Source organism: Clarias gariepinus, chromosome 21 (genome assembly GCF_024256425.1).
Source record: "Clarias gariepinus isolate MV-2021 ecotype Netherlands chromosome 21, CGAR_prim_01v2, whole genome shotgun sequence".
In the NCBI taxonomy this organism is placed as follows: Eukaryota; Metazoa; Chordata; class Actinopteri; order Siluriformes; family Clariidae; genus Clarias; species Clarias gariepinus.
Genome location: NC_071120.1, coordinates 1,637,738 through 1,655,781, shown reverse-complemented (window position 1 = coordinate 1,655,781; position 18,044 = coordinate 1,637,738). Strand labels below are relative to the sequence as shown.

Here is an 18,044-nt window from a genome sequence, read left to right as displayed (position 1 = left end):
TCTATAGTTCAGGATGCTCTCCTTCCATGCTATTTGAAATACTAGTAATTTAGTTTGACGCCATTTACGTTCTAATTTCCGAGCGGTCTGTTTTAAAGTGCGCGTGTGATCGTTATACCAGGGAGCAAGTTTTTTTATCTCTAATAATTTTTCTTTTGACTGGAGCTACATTATCTAGGGTATAGCGAAATGTCGACTCTAAATATTCAGTCGCCTGATCGAGTTCTGTGGGGTCAGACGGTGATCTAATCGAAGTTGGGAACTCTGGGAGATTACTGATAAAACTCTGTTTGGTTGTTGATGTGAATGTACGTTTCATACTGTAGCGCGGCGCTGTGTGTACATTATTATTGTGACACACTTGAATTGAGACAAGATAGTGATCTGAGATAACTTCAGATAGTGGTATTGTGAATAAATTTCTTATACTTAATCCGAATAATATTATTAAATCTAAAGTGTGACCTGCTTTATGAGTGGGTCCTACTACACACTGATTTACTCCTACCGAGTCCAGTATAGACATAAATGCAGTTCTCAGAGGGTCTTCTGGGTTTTCAAAATGAATATTAAAATCTCCAGCAATTAACACTTTGTCTACAGAAACGACTAGGTTTGAGAGGAAATCTGCAAATTCACTAAGAAATTCCGAGTACGGCCCTGGAGGTCTGTAAATGACAATTAGCGGGATCGACTGAGCTGACTTAATATAGTTAAATACACTTATGTTACTATAAAGAATTTCAAATGATTTAAATTTGTGTCCGTGTTTTTGTACAATAGTCAAATTATCATCGTGAATAACTGCGACGCCTCCTCCTCTACCAGTTAACCGAGGCTGGTGTATGTAGCTGTATCCAGGAGGACTAGCTTCATTTAGAGCTACATACTCGTCCTGTTTAATCCAGGTTTCTGTTAAACAGAGTATATCAAACTCCTGATCTGTGATAATTTCATTAACTATAACTGCTTTAGATGCGAGAGATCTAATATTTAACAGTCCTAGCTTCAGATCAGAGGTGCCGGCTGCGCATTCAGTCTGATCCAAGTTTGTGGTCTTTATGCTAATTAAATTACTAAAACAGACTTTCTGAGTCTTTCTAAATTTGATTTTAGCTCGGGGAACAGACACAGTCTCAATAGAGTGAACCCTGAGTGACGACTCTATGCAGCTAGCAGACGGTTGGGTTAGCCTGTCTGTCTGCTCCCTGGCCTGGGCTCTGGATTGTCACCGATTAACTAGGCCTCTTCTGAGACTATGAGCTATACTACAAGAAATGAGAGCAGCACCTTCCCGAGTGGGATGGACACTGTCCCGCCCTAACAGGCCAGCTTTGCCCTCAAAGGTCTTCCAATTATCAATAAAGCCCACGTTGTTTTCGGAGCACCACCTGGACATCCAGCGGTTCAGCGACCATAACCTGCTGTAAGTTATGTCACCACGTCTCATTGGGATGGGACCAGAGCATACTACTCCATCGGACATCGCCTTCGCTAATTTAAACACCTCTATAAAGTTATTCTTACTAACCTCTGACTGACGAAGGCGTATATCGTTAGCTCCAGCATGTACTACTATCTTGGAGAACCTGTGCTGTCCTAGAGCCCTAAGATTACCTGCTATGTCCGGTGCTCTGGCTCCCGGGATACACCTAACCACCGCTGGTGCCCCTAAAGGTCTAGCTAATTTCACGTGTCTCAGTATAGAGTCTCCTATAACCAGAGCTCTTTCAGGTTTCTCAGTGGGTGCATCACTGAGGAGAGCAAACCTGTTGGACACGTGAAGCGCAGAAGAGGTGTGCTCCGGTGGGCTAGCCTTAGCGTTAGCTTTGGCTGAACGAGTATGCCGCCGAGTCGTCACCCACTCGCCCCGCTGTGAGGGCTCTAATGCCGGAGTCGGGGGCTGGTTATCTCCGCCTGTGGCACCCAGACTGTCCGCTACAGGAATAACGCTGCTCTCACACTCTCTAACCCTCTCTAAAGTCTGGATGCGCTCCTCTAACGCTGATATCTTCTTTGTCAGAGTGCTTACTAACACACACCTATCACAAATAAAATTACCGCTAACGACGGAGGAAGAATGTCTAAACATCCTGCACTCTACACACTGAACAAGCTGAATATTGGACATGATAACGTACCTGAGTCGGAGTTGTAGTTGTTTGGAGCTGAATTTCGTTTGTTGTTTTTAGAAAAAGAAACTCGCGCGTTCTCCAAAAAGCACAGAAAAAGGCGAAGCCGAATAGTGTGAGATGTAAAAACTAGTTGCTATTAATATTATTATTGTATAAATGAAAAAAAGTATGTAATTTAAACGCTAACACAAACGCAAACGTTCGCGGCAACGATACGAAAACAGGAAGCTACGTCAGCAACAGGAAGCCTTTTTTTTGCAAAAAAGATGATATAGTCCATATAACACTGCTTATATATAGTCCATATAACACTGCTTATATATAGTCCATGTAACACTGCTTATATATAGTCCATATAACACTGCTTATATATAGTCTATACAACACCGTCTACATACTATATAGTCCATATAACACTACTTATATATAGTCTATATAACACTGCTTATATATAGTCTATATAACACTGCTTATATATAGTCCATATAACACTGCTTATATATAGTCCATAAAACACTGCTTATATATAGTCTATATAACACTGCTTATATATAGTATATATAGCACTGTCTACATACTATATAGTCCATATAACACTGCTTATATATAGTCTATATAACACTGCTTATATGTCGTCTATATAACACTGCTTATATGTCGTCTATATAACACTGCTTATATATAGTCTATATAACACTGCTTATATATAGTCCATATAACACTGCTTATATATAGTCCATTAACACTGCTTATATGTCGTCTATATAACACTGCTTATATATAGTCTATATAACACTGCTTATATATAGTCTATATAACACTGCTTATATATGGTCCATATAACACTGCTTATATATAGTCTATATAACACTGCTTATATATAGTCCATAAAACACTGCTTATATATAGTCTATATAACACTGCTTATATATAGTCCATATAACACTGCTTATATATAGTCCATATAACATTGCTTATATATAGTCCATATAACACTGCTTATATATAGTCTATACAACACCGTCTACATACTATATAGTCCATATAACACTGCTTATATATAGTCCATATAACACTGCTTATATATAGTCCATATAACACTGCTTATATATAGTCCATATAACATTGCTTATATATAGTCCATATAACATTGCTTATATATAGTCCATATAACACTGCTCATATATAGTCTATACAACACCGTCTACATACTATATAGTCCATATAACACTGCTTATATATAGTCCATGTAACACTGCTTATATATAGTCCATATAACACTGCTTATATATAGTCTATACAACACCGTCTACATACTATATAGTCCATAAAACACTGCTTATATATAGTCTATATAACACTGCTTATATATAGTCCATATAACACTGCTTATATATAGTCCATATAACACTGCTTATATATAGTCCATAAAACACTGCTTATATATAGTATATATATAACACTGTCTACATACTATATAGTCCATATAACACTGCTTATATATAGTCTATATAACACTGCTTATATATAGTCTATATAACACTGCTTATATATAGTCCATATAACACTGCTTATATATAGTCCATATAACACTGCTTATATATAGTCCATATAACACTGCTTATATATAGTCTATACAACACCGTCTACATACTATATAGTCCATATAACACTGCTTATATACTGTATAGTCTATATAACACTGTCTACATACTATATAGTCCATAAAACACTGCTTATATATATTCTATATAACACCGTCTACATACTATATAGTCCATATAACACTGCTTATATATAGTTTATATAACACTGCTTATATATAGTCTAAATAACACTGCTTATATATAGTCTATATAACACTGTTTATATATGGTCTATATAACACTGCTTATATATAATCCATATAACACTGCTTATATATAGCCTATATAACACTGCTTATATATAGTCTATATAACACTGCTTATATATAGTCCATATAACACTGCTTATATATAGCCTATATAACACTGCTTATATATAGTCTATATAACACTGCTTATAACTGCATATATAACTATACTATCCACTTATTAATAAAGTTACCCGAGTTAAAGAAAATACAATTAGTTCATACTGTATACTGTACCTAGTTTTTGCTGTTTGGTAGTGTTGATTGCAGTGTGATTGAAGTAGGTCTAAAGCAATTAGTTCTCAGGTAATTAATCAAGAGTAGTTTCAGGCTTCCTTAAGGTGTGAATTGTGGGCAGGGCTTAGCTACATATATTGAAGGCGGATCTAGCTCAAACTTTAGTGTTCTTTAGTTTTCTAAATTGGATTCTTCTCCACTGGTAAGGTAGGTTTTTAACTTTTGTACTGTTTTTGAAAACACAATTAGTTCATACTGTATACTGTACCTAGTTTTTGCTGTTTGGTAGTGTTGATTGCAGTGTAATGGAAGTAGGTCTAAAGCAATTTGTTCTCAGGTAATTAATCAAGAGTAGTTTCAGGCTTCCTTAAGGTGTGAATTGTGGGCAGGGCTTAGCTACATATATTGAAGGTGTCCCCGCAAGTGTCTGTAGCGGTTTATAAGAATATCCTGCAACAAAGGTAGTGCACAGAGAATTGACTCAAACTCTTGTTTACCAAGAAGTTACAAGTTTTTATAGACAGTTACCTCAGTCTAGCATGTGTCTTCAACCTACCTCTGTCAGTTCTCACTGACCAAGATGCTTTTACACAGCAGAGGCAGATCTCCCAGAAACCTCATCTACCCTCCAGTACTGTCTCATTGCCCTGCACTGGTGGTAGGTGGGCTCTGGAACTGCCAATCTGCTGTAAAGAAAGCAGACTTTATCTCTGCCCTAGCTACTCATTACTCTTTTGACTTTCTGGCACTAACTGAGACCTGGATATCTCCTCAGAACTCAGCTACACCGGCTGCCCTATCCTCTGCCTATGTATTCTCTCAGACTCCACGAGAAACTGGCAGAGGTGGTGGTACGGGTCTCCTGTTGTCCAAGAGATGGTCCTTCTCGCCTATCACCCTGTCTCATCTCAGTTTTTCATCATTTGAATTTCATGCAGTTAAGGTAACCGCTCCAATTAACCTCGACATCTTAGTTATTTACCGTCCTCCTGGCTCTCTAGGAAACTTTCTAGATGAAATGGACATACTTCTTAGTCTTTTTACTTCTGCTAACACTCCTCTCACTGTTCTAGGAGATTTCAACCTTCCATCTGATAAACTCCAATCCTCTTTCCTTCTCCCTCCCCTTAACTCCTTCTCTTTAACTCTAAACAGCTGCCCTCCCACACACAAGGCAGGGAATTATCTCGACCTTGTTTTCTGCCGCCCTTCCCCAGTCACAGATATCACTACACTGAAAAAACTGATTTTGACCACTTTTAGATGCTACATATTTTAATCAGGCTTATTTATTAGATTTTAATGTGTTATTTAATTCTTCTTGTAATATTCAATTAAAATCAAGCCATATTTTCCGTATTTAAAACTTATGAAATTTACTTAATTAAAAGTAACTAGAAAAGAACATGCAAAAACAAATTGCAACACCCACAGTCCTGTTTGCGCATGTCCATGCCGCCATTTTGTGCTCTGGAGGCGGGATTATTTGCTTTAACTCAAACTTCTTGGGCGCCATTACAGCTTTCTCATTTGGGTAAGTAACTAAGCATTTTTTTTTAATTACTATTGTCATATTTTTACTTTAACATGGCCCTGTTTACACTTCTAAAAACGTTTTGATAGAGAAATGAGTATTAATGTATTTTCCGGTAGACAAACTAAGATAACTTAGCTAAATGTAGCTAGCATTAAATGTAAAGTTAGCATGAAGTTTGTCACCTAGATATTGTTCTCATATTGCCTCATCCTATTGAGTCTTGTGAAAACACCAGTGAATATTCAAAAGTGGTAGGAAGTAGAGAATGAGTTTAGATTCACTTTTGTTTTGTTAGCATGGTTGCATGGAAATATAATAATTATTACTATTTTGTATTAGATATTCATGTTTAGTTAATTGTTAATGTTTAGTTAAGAAAGTAATTGGATTTTTGTTTAATTCATTACGCTTATTTAAAAAAAACATTTATTTGTGTTCTTTTCTGCATAGTTTTCCTATATCTGATCTGGATGTGAAACAGAACTTCTTCCTTGAGGACCCCATATTGTTTTGGTAAGTGCATTACTGCTATCAATGGTACCATATATCTACTACCAATAAAAATAAATGTTCTGTAACTGTGTATAAATTGTATCATTCTTAAGTGAGGGCTTCCCATGATTACTGGCAAACTATCATACCAAAAAAAAGCTAAGCATTCGTGAATCTGTTTTTCTGCTGTACCAGTGTCTAATCTTATAATCTGAAGTTTGGTCTGCTTGTAAAGATGTACATACACAAGTCATCAGGTAGCTTTAGTCAGTTGTGCAGAACATGTGTAATGGGTTAGATTGTAGATTCAAAGTGGTTAATTTATGGAGTTGGCAAATGATTTAGTTCACTTATGATGATCTTAGAATTAATTATGTCTAGTTAATTAAGGATTTGTTCACCTGTTGTCTGAGCTGCATTTGCTGACTGTCATCCACTTGATGCGACAGTAAAAAACATAACTGATGTTTGATCTATCCCCCCCCCCCCCTTTTTTCCCTGTCTTTGTTGTTTGTCCAGTTTATGTGGCAGTGTAAAGATTGTGGGGCTGAATTGTCCAGCCGATCAGAACTTCTCAAACATTACAGGCTAAAACATAGTCATTTTGGTCGTGGCCATCATATTAAATGCATTTATTCTGATTGTCCATGTATTTTTAAGACTTGGAATTCACTTTTGGCACATCTGTCAAGAAATCATATCAAAACTTTAGAGCACTCTGACATATTTGCTACATTTTCCTGTCATTTGTGTGGTTGTAATGACCTTGGAACAGAACGTGATTATTTTGTGCACATAAGTCATCATTTGAAAAACAATGAGACAGTCACTTGTATGTTTAAAGGCTGTGAGTACAAATCAAATGTATACACCACCTTCAAGTCACACAAAAGTCGGAAGCACAGCTTGCATACTTTGGTAGATTTTAAGGATGGTGTAGTCCAAGGAACTTTTGCAATTGATACTGAAGAGGCCAGTTTTTCAAAAATAGAGGAATTTTGTGACGTAAATCAGTTTGATGATCTTGACTTCGATGCGGCAAAGGATCAGCCAGAAAATACAGAACATAAACTTGCTGCTGCGTTATTAAAGCTTGAAAATATTTTTCATGTGCCAAGTGCTGCAGTTGATGAGTTTTTGGAGGAACTTCAGTATTTGTTGAGCACGGCATCTTTGTGTAGTACAACAAAGGTGATACATGACACGCTGAATAGTTATAACCTTCAAGTTGATGAGTCTGTCATCAAAGAACTTGCATCAGTTCTGGTTATTGCTAATCCTGTGTATAAATCAGTTGCTAAAGACTGCGCTTTGTCAACATCCTTTAAGCGCAAGAAGTACTACAAAGACAATTTTAAAGTTGTGGAACCCATAGAATATATATTGGATCAAAAAGATAAAAGAACACTGCAGTATGTTCCAGTATTGAAGTTTTTGCAGCAGCTCTTCACTGATGGTCACATTCTTAACGAAGTGTTAAATAGCCAACCTGTGCCAGAGGGTAGAAGTAAAGAACCGATATACAAGTCTTATCGAGACGGTGTGTTTTTTAAGGAAAACAGTTTTCTATCAGGTGGTCAACTTCGAGTGTTACTGAACTTGTATGTTGATGATTTTGAGATCTGCAATCCGCTAGGCACATCTCGTAAAAGACACAAGATCTGTGCTGTTTACTGGAATCTCAGCAATTTGCCACCAGGTTGCCATTCCCCATTGTCTTCCATTTATCTAGCTTTACTCTGTAGATCTGAAGATGTCAGGATTTATGGATATGAAAAGGTTTTAGAGCCCTTGTTGCAGGATCTTGTCACTTTGGAAAGTCAAGGTATTTTTATTGCACAGATTGGAGATTTTGTTAAGGGCACAATACAGTGCGTCATTGCAGACAATTTGGGAGCGCACGGAATTGCTGGATTTATTCAGAGTTTTTCAGGGGAATACGTTTGCCGGTTCTGTGTGGCACAGAAGTCTGAAATTCAGGAAAAAGAGGTGAGCTCAGGTGCATTCACTCTTAGATGTAAATATAGTCATGAAATTCATGTCAGATCAGCACAAGACAATGCGAAACCTTGTTACGGTGTTAAAAGGCAGTGTGTTTTCTCTTCACATCTTTCTCATTTTAATGTTTGTACTGGCTACCCTCCAGATGTTGCACATGACATTTTAGAAGGCATATTACCAGTTGAGTTAGCTCACTGTCTAAAGCTGTTGATTTCAAAAACATATTTCACACTCGACAATCTCAACGAGTTAATTCAGAAATTTCCTTTCAAATGGACAGACAAGCGTAACCGTCCTCATGCTATTCCCAAGACATTCAGACTGAACAAAAGTATTGGTGGGAATGCTCATGAAAATTGGAGTCTTTTGCGATTCCTTCCATTTTTTGTTGGACCATTGGTGCCTTCACATGACCCAGCCTGGCAGGTCATTTTGGACCTTAAAGATATTGTTGAACTTGTTGTTGCACCAGTGCATACAACACAGTCTATTGCTTTCCTGGAAGAAAAGATCTGTGACCACAGATGTAGGTTACAAGAGGTGTTTCCAGGTCTAAAACTGTTGCCCAAACATCATTTTTTGGAACATTATCCACATATGATTAGATGTTTTGGTCCACTAGTTGGGATGTGGACAATGAGGTTTGAGTCAAAGCACAGTTTTTTTAAGCAGGTTGTTCGTCACACACGCTGCTTCAAAAACATACTTTTGTCCCTGGCAGTGAAGCATCAGTTCATGATGGCGTATCACCTGGAGTCAAGCACAATTGATAGCTCTAGTTTGACTGTCTCCGCTGTCTCAACTGTCTCTGTTGACATTATGCATCAGGAAGTACAGAAGGCACTAAGGCTGAAATACCCTGATATTACTCACATTCAGCTTACAAAGAATGCATCTGTTAATGGTGTTAGCTACAAAGAAGGTATGATTGTTGTTCATGGCGCTGCTGGTGGTTTGCCAGAATTTGCAGAAGTTATCCAAATGGTTGTTGTAGAGAGAAGCTTGAACTTCATTGTTAAAGAGTTAGGTGCCTGGTATAGGGAACATTTTAGGGCATTTGAGCTATGCCCCACATCACAAGTCTCCTTCGTTGAACTTGGTTCCTTGGTAGACCACTACCCATTGGCAGATTACATCATTGGAGGCCGACGTATGGTGACACTTAAAAGATTCATACATATACAAGGTTAGATCATGGTCATTCATGTTGTGTTCATGTGTTTCATGATTTCATACAATAATACACTAAATATGGTAACACGAGGGTTGCATGAGGACTAATTTTGTTTTAAAGCTGGCGGGGAAGGAGGCACGGTGGTGTAGTGGTTAGCACTGTCACCTTGCAACTCCGGGGTCCTGGTTTAATGCTTGACAGGCTCGATTCCCTCTGTCTCTGTGTGCATGAGTGTGCATGATCTCCCCATGCTTGGTGGGTTTCCTTCCACAGTCCAAAGATTGGGTTAATTGCTGATAGCGTGTGAATGAGTAAGTGTGTGTGCCCTACAATGGATTGGCACCCTTTTCAGGGTGTACCCCGCCCCGTGCCCCAAGCCTCCTGGGTTAGACCTAAGACTCCAGGTCCCTGTGACCCTGAATACAGTGTAGAAGATGAGAGAGAGATAAAGGGGATTTTTTTTTTTTTTCTGAGGGAAGGTATCCATTCCTGTGACACATACTTGTGCTAAATCACCCTCATGTTGCTATTCTCGTATAAATGTTCATGTTTACATACGTTAGTTAAATATATGATATTCCCCTTGTTTTTGATTGTTTGACATACAATCAAAAATGAGTGAAAGTGTCATTTGTGTGGTTTTGGTTGATTTACACAATTACCAATAATTGTAAAATCAATTTTAATTGCAGAATAATACTATGGCAAAATGATCCTGCTCTACTTCACTTCCTAGTAAAAAAAATTTACAAAATAATTTTAAGTAACAGCAGCACCAAATATCAATTTAACATTTTTTTGTTTCCTTTAACAAATAGACTGAAGAATGGCACAGCATCTGAAGCTAAGAGTCATTATTGGAGATAATGACTTTAGAAGACTTGATCTCCATTCAGGAATGCCAAAAACTTTGATGGAGTTACACAATGAAATTTGTGAAGCTTTTGGAATTGAACGGGATTTCCGTATTCAGTTCATGGATCCTGATTTCAATAATGAGTTTATGAACATTACATCAGTACAAGACATTCAAGACAAAAGTACAATCAAATTAGTGTACACAACAAATGATGTGGACTTCAGTCCATGTTCTTCAAAGCAGCCTGTTCCTAGAACTCCTGGGTCTTCTGGAACACCAGTACGCAGCCAAAAATCTCCCAGTGTGTCCTCCTTGTCCTCATCCGACTCAGATAGCACCATCATTCTGACACACTCAGACAGCGAACTAAGAGCACTTGCATGGCCACATGAATTTCATATTCCTCGATTTCCGTATGATGTAGAGCTGCAGCTTCAACGTGGAAATGAGGGCTTCAAGATGGCGCCGGTGAGGTCGGCTGCCGTCACGACTGCTCCGACCACCTTTTCTTTGTTTTTGTTCTTTAAGTTAGTTTACAGCGTTTTAAAACCGGCAAAATTACCACCATGGGGTACATTAGTTATGATAGAGACACTCTTGTTTCTATTGGTATACAATGTACTCACAATTCGACGTTTTTAACTCCGGATCCGAGCTGGCCGAGTGAGATCCTGAGGGAGAACAAAGGACGCGACGCGAAGCGGCGGCCCCGAGGGAAACGAGCCGGCGTCAGGAACAGGCTGAGAGCCCGTGCACACCGCACACCTCTGCCTAGCATCCTGCTCGCCAACGTCCAGTCACTGGAAAACAAGCTCGATGACCTCAGGGCCAGGGTAAAGTTCCAGAGAGACATTCGGGACTGCAATCTCCTCTGCTTCACCGAGACATGGCTGAACCCAGCGGTGCCGGACCACGCCATCCAGCCGGCCGAGTTCTTCTCGGTTCACCGCATGGACAGGACGCGGGACTCGGGGAAGTCAAGGGGAGGCGGCGTGTGTTTAATGGTGAACAGCAGCTGGTGCAACTGCGCGAGCGTTGTTCCTCTCACACGCTCCTGCACACCAAATCTGGAACTACTGTCCATCATGTGTCGTCCTTTTTACCTTCCTCGGGAGTTTACATCGGTCATAATCAGCGCCGTTTATATTCCACCACAAGCGGACACGGACACTGCCTTATGCGAGCTGCATGAGGCACTCACACAACAACAAACACAACACCGGGACGCTGCGCTTATTGTGGCGGGGGACTTTAACAGTGCCAACCTCAAACGTGCAGCGCCAAACTTTTATCAGCACATCACCTGCCCCACCAGGGGCGAAAGGACACTGGATCATTGCTACACCACAGTCAAGGACGGTTACAAGGCACAATCTCGCCCTCCGTTTGGTAAATCCGACCACGCCGCCATCTTCCTCATGCCAAAATACAAACAAAGGCTGAAACAGGAAGTTCCGGTTCAGAGGGAGGTCGCGCGCTGGACGGACCAATCGGTGGCCGCGTTACAGGACGCACTCGATGACGCAGACTGGGACATGTTCAGAAACAGCTCCGATGGTGACGTCAGCGTGTTTACGGAAGCGGTTGTGGGATTCATCGGGAAACTAGCGGATGATACCGTAGAAAAAAAGACTATTAAAACGTTTCCCAACCAGAAGCCGTGGGTGGATAAAACCATCCGCGACGCTCTGAAATCTCGCACCGCTGCCTACAACACTGGACTCGCGTCGGGGGACATGGAACCGTACAAGGCTGCGTCATACAGCGTCCGGAAGGCGGTGAAAGAGGCGAAGCAGCGCTACGGGAGGAAACTAGAGTCACAACTCCAACAGAGGATTAAGGACAATAACGGATTATAAAGCACCAACATCCGGTATGATAAACGCAGACGTGACTCTGGCAGACGAGCTGAACACTTTCTATGCTTGCTTCGAGGCTGCAGCTAAGGACGCTAGCGATGCTAATGCTAGCGGCGCTAACGGCTGCAGACAGGAAGTCACTGCCAGCACCGGAAGCGCGTTCATCATCACCGAGCATGACGTGAGGAGAGCCTTCAAGAGAGTGAACACCAGGAAAGCAGCAGGACCAGACGGCATCTCAGGCCGTATTCTCAGAGCCTGCGCAGACCAGCTAGCACCTGTGTTCACTGAGATATTTAACATCTCTTTATCTCAGTCGGTGATCCCCACATGCTTCAAAGAGTCCATTATTGTTCCAGTCCCAAAGAAACCTCATCCTGCTACCCTCAATGATTATCGCCCTGTAGCCCTCACTTCAGTAGTGATGAAGTGCTTTGAACGCCTGGTCAGAGACTTCATCATCTCTTCACTACCAGACACACTCGACCCACTACAGTTTGCTTATCGTCCAAACCGTTCCACGGACGATGCAATCTCTCATCTCCTCCATACATCTCTCACTCACCTGGACACTCGGAGGGGGAATTATGTGAAAATGCTCTTCATCGACTACAGTTCTGCATTTAATACCATAATTCCCTCCACACTTACCACCAAGCTGGAGCACCTGGGACTCAGCTCATCTATATGTCAGTGGATCTCCAACTTCCTAACTGGCAGACCACAGGCAGTAAGGATGGGCGGACATGTCTCAGCCTCCCTCACTCTCAGCACTGGAGCCCCCCAGGGTTGTGTTCTGAGCCCCCTGCTGTACTCTCTGTACACCCACGACTGCGTGGCCACTACCAGCTCCACCACCATCATCAAGTTTGCTGACGACACTGTTGTGGTGGGCCTGATCACGAACAACGATGAGACGGCCTACCTGGAGGAGGTTGGAAATCTGGAGAACTGGTGCCAGAGAAACAATCTCCTCCTGAACGTCAGTAAGACAAAGGAGCTGATAGTGGACTTTAGTACAAAGCAGGTGAGGAACTACCAGACCCCCGTCATCAACAGGAGCCCAGTGGAGAGAGTGGACAGCTTCAGATACCTCGGTGTTCACATCACGCAGGACCTGGCATGGTCCTGTCACATCAACACCGTGGTAAAAAAGGCCCGACAGCGTCTCTACCACCTCAGACGCTTGAGAGACTTTAGACTGCCCTCCAAGGTGCTCAGGAACTTCTACTCCTGCACCATCGAGAGCATCCTGACGGGAAATATCACGACCTGGTTCGGGAACAGCACCATGCAGGACAGACGAGCTCTACAGAGGGTGGTGCGATCCGCTGAGCGCATCATCCGCATCGAGCTCCCTGACCTGCAATCGATTTACAGCAAGCGGTGCTTGACCAAGGCCAGGAAGATCGTGAAGGACCTCAGCCACCCCAATAACGGACTGTTTACTCTGTTGCGGTCTGGGAAGCGATTCCGCTCCTTGAAGGCCAACACAGAGAGACTGAGGAGGAGCTTCTTCCCGCAGGCGATAAGGTCTCTCAACCACAACCACACCACTATGCAGAACTATACAATATTTTCATAATTGGTCAAATCTATCAATCTTCTTACATCCATGAACACTATGGACAATTACACGCTCACCTTCCTTCATATATACACTACATGTCGTACGTTACATCCTGGACCATTGCACAAAGACACTTTAATAACCTTGCACACCTACCTTCACAACTACACTACATTTTACAGTTTTACGTTTACATCCTGGACCAGTGCACAAAGACACTTTAATAACCTCTGCACTAAGACACTTTGCTCTATGCATATTTGCACACACCGTACAGTATATTTCAATTTGCACAGTATATTTCTATTTTTTTACATCATATTTCTATTTCTATTTTTATTTCTAGTTCTATTTTTTTCCTAGCACATTTCTATTTTTATTTTAGTTCTATTTTTCCTAGTTTAATTTAATTTTTTAATTTAATTTCTATCGTATTTCTTTTATTCATATTTATTTCTTATTTGTAAAATTTAACTCTCTTTAGGGTCAATGGCAGTCGTATAATGCATTTCACTACATTTCGTACTGTGTATGTTTGTGTATGTGACAAATAAAATTTGAATTTGAATTCAGAGAAACTGGCACAAGACTGAAGATTACTCCGGGGCTAAAGTCTGACATTCTAGAGAAGCTGGCTGAGGAGATTTTTCAGTATACAGCATATCCCCAAAATAACCATATAGATGCAGTAGCAGGGGCACTCATTAAAAAATTTCCCTGTTTGAAAGAACCATCCGCTACTGGGTACTATGGCTGGATGATTAGCCTGAAATATAAAATGGCTAATTACAGGACAAAGATGCGAAACATTGGCTGTCCAGAAGTGACTGTGAATGCTCTAAAAAACAAATCTAGTGATGAATGTCTCCCAGCCAAAAATGTAAAGAAACCTAGAAAGGCTGAAGTCAACTACTGTCCTTCACACCCTACAGGTGAAACAGATGAAAGTCTAGAAGATGTGAGAGTTGAACTTTTGAAAGACATCAGGCAGCGAAACAGTGCATCACATGTACGAGAGAAGATGTCAAAAACTTTCTCCTATAGAAGAAAAGAAGTGGTGCACTCAAGTCCAACTGCTGGAGAGTTTAAAGCCAGGTGGCCTGCACTTTTCCATATTCAAGAGGTAATTACATTCTTCCAATTTTCCTGCAGTAACTGCTGAAATTACATATTATAATGCTAGACAGACAGTGAGGGTTAATAAGAGCTTGTTTGATGAATATAGCTGTTGGTATATAAACAACCATGACTATATGCTGTTGATGGCAATTGGAATATGTCCTTTAAGATACAGTAACTACAAAATAATCTTACACCAGTAACTGTTTTCTGTCTTCTGTCATTTTCTTCTGTGTATAAAAGATAAATGCTGAATTCCAGCGAATAACAACAATCCCACTTGAGACGACCTTCATGGCATATTTGGACGGTAATTTACCCAAGCTGACATCTGTTTTCTTGAAGAAGGGAGGTGTTTCTGGACAGAAGCTAGCCAAACATCTGGAGGTCTTGCAAGAGGTAAATATGTGATATGTCATTTTTATTTGAAAAGTCCCTAAAACCATTAATCAATTAACAAAAAAGTTGACTTTTTGTTTTCAATCAACTAAGTGAACAATCATTTAATTGTTGCACCTGTAAAAATTTTCATATTACGCATGTGTTTATAAATTGTATGTCTCTAGTACCATATAAAGCCCTACTTTTCTCTATAGAAAATAAGCAGTAACTTTAAAGGTGTGAGAAATTTCTAAAGACATTTAATGATATCCTATAGAGGCAGGGATCATAAAAGTTCAATCAACTAGTTCAACTCTCTGGTGGGGAAAAGTGAAAGAAACTGTACCTACCACGAACAAGGCACTTGACAATCTGTTATTCAGCAGAGTAGACTGACTAAGAAGCATAAACAAGACAGCATAGGTTCTCAGTGATGTTCTCACTGATGCTTTACTGGATAGAAGTTAAAACAGTGCTTTTACCTCACATTCAGACCATTTGACAATTTATAGGTCAAACCAGACTTAACTGACATTCATTAGTTATGAGGAAATGCCTTTTACTGTTTGTTGTACAATGTTGTACAAGTTCTAAGTATTTTTGCAATTATATATTGTATGTATTTAGGACCGCTTTAATCATTGGAATCTTTTTACACAGGCCACAAGTGATATCAACCTTAAAAGGGCAGCAGCCCTCAAGGCACTTTGCATCTACCTTGGGGAAGATGATGGGCATCTCATTCGGGAGTATATGGTACGTCAGTGTAATGCATTCAACATAGTCACAAGAACAAGTTATAGAGTAGAGTTTATTGCCATTTGCACAGGTGCTTTACGGTACCAGTACATTTGGAATTCTTTGTGCGTTTCTCAGATTCAGCTTTACAAAAAAATTATCTAATCATACTGGAGTGCACCATATTAAGAGGTGGTTCTAATGTTTGGCCTCTTCATTCATTTTTAACCATTAAACCACCTGCTATCACAAGGCACTCCAATACCCACCTTAATTTTTTTTTTTCTTTTTTTCTTTTTTTTTTTAATATACAGGATATCAAAGGAGATGAGATCTTGGGAGACCTTCAGAAGAGCAACATGGGGATCTATGCCATCAACAAGGAGGGTGGAGAAATTGGACATTATGATGACATTGGGATTTTCATCGAAGGAGTGATTGTTCTGGAAAACATTGGCTCTGCAGCCCGAGCTTGTGCCATGATGCTAGGAGTCATCTATGCACTGAACTTGGTTTATCCTAAAGAGCTGAGATACTACTACGAATTTATTCAGAAGGTCCTTATGCAAATGGATGGTGACAAGTTGTCCCCCAGAGTCCTTGGACTAAAGAACAAACTTAGTTTTTTGTAGGACTACAGGAATTCTTCAGTCAGACTGCTGTGTTAAGCCAGTTGTTTCTGGCTAGGGGATGATGGAGAGCATTTGATGTACAGGAACATGGGAGATGTTACAAGATTAACAACAAAGTGAGAGCAAGACAGAAATACTTTTTATGTTTACCCTACAAAGGTTGAGGCTGTCCATGGTCATTGTCTCCCAACTCTGGCCAGTTCTGGTACATTTTATTTTTGTTATAACTGGTCTTGCTCTTTTTTGTTTAAATTCTTTTTATAGCTAGTTTCTTTTTTTTTTTTTTTTCCTCCCAATGGTTACCACATGTGCATGGTAAAGTCATGTTGTCAAGCCATGCATGAAAAACACTATTTACAGAGACTCTTATTTGGGAGAACACATTATGTTGTCTGTGAACACTACGCTGTCCGCATTTTCATTTTATGTTGCCTTATACAATCAGAGTTTACTGATTACTTATCTTTTATAGAACCTCTTAACAGGTTAAGGTTTACCTCCACAGTTTATGCACATGAAGGTCCAATGGATTTACCGTTATTGAATGTTTTGGCAGATGTTATTGCTATTTATATGGCAAAAAAAAGTTTACAGTTGATGCAAGTTGCACTTCGCCCATGCTTGTCTGATAGATGCAATGGTATTGCATGTTGCAAGAGATGTAGCATGTACTGTATATGGGAAAATAAAGAGTTGTTTGGTTACATATGTTGGTTACTTATCAGCATATTAAATCAATTGAAAGTAAAACTAGTAATAATGTTTTAAGTAAATTAAACTTAATTATATTATGTAGAATTTAATTAATCAGAATGCACAATAACTAATTTTAAAATGGCAGTCCATCTTACATAATATATTTAAGTAAATTTAACATGGTGCCAGTTGGAATTACTAATGAAATTAGTCTAAAATATACCCAAAATAATTTAGCTAAAATCGCCAATGCAATTCATTTAGAAATTTCTTAAAAATAATAAATACAGGCAGCTTAAAATATATATCTGGATTTAGATAAACATGTTGTGTGCAACCACTTACCATAAAAAAATTAAGTAAATTCAACAAAACATTTTTTTCAGTGTACTATTCCTCTTCATAAATCTGATCATTACCTGGTATCCTTCACCATAACCCTTCCCATTCTATGTAAACCTAACCATCAAAATGTCTCTCTTACCCGCAAAAACCTTCACTCTGTCTCCCCTTCCTCTGTGTCTTCATACACCCTATCATTCCTCCCAGACCCAGACTCCTTCTCCTCTTTACCACTAGAGACTGCGACTTGAAACTTTCCTCTCCTCTCTCTCCTCATCCATAGATCTCCTTTGCCCGCTGTCATCTAAACCAAGGAAGATGTCTTGTCCTGCTCCTTGGCTATCTGATGTACTGCGCAACAACAGGAGAGAATTAAGA

The 18,044-nt window shown here is 39.8% G+C and overlaps 1 long non-coding RNA gene across 1 annotated transcript; it reads left to right on the top strand.

Moving 5' to 3' along the window:
* The first annotated feature begins 14,800 nt into the window (after positions 1-14,800).
* LOC128509654 (uncharacterized) lies at positions 14,801-16,006 on the top strand. Its single transcript, XR_008356065.1, has 3 exons — positions 14,801-14,881; positions 15,121-15,276; positions 15,919-16,006. It is a non-coding gene; the product is annotated as an uncharacterized LOC128509654 (long non-coding RNA).
* The last annotated feature ends 2,038 nt before the right edge of the window (positions 16,007-18,044 follow it).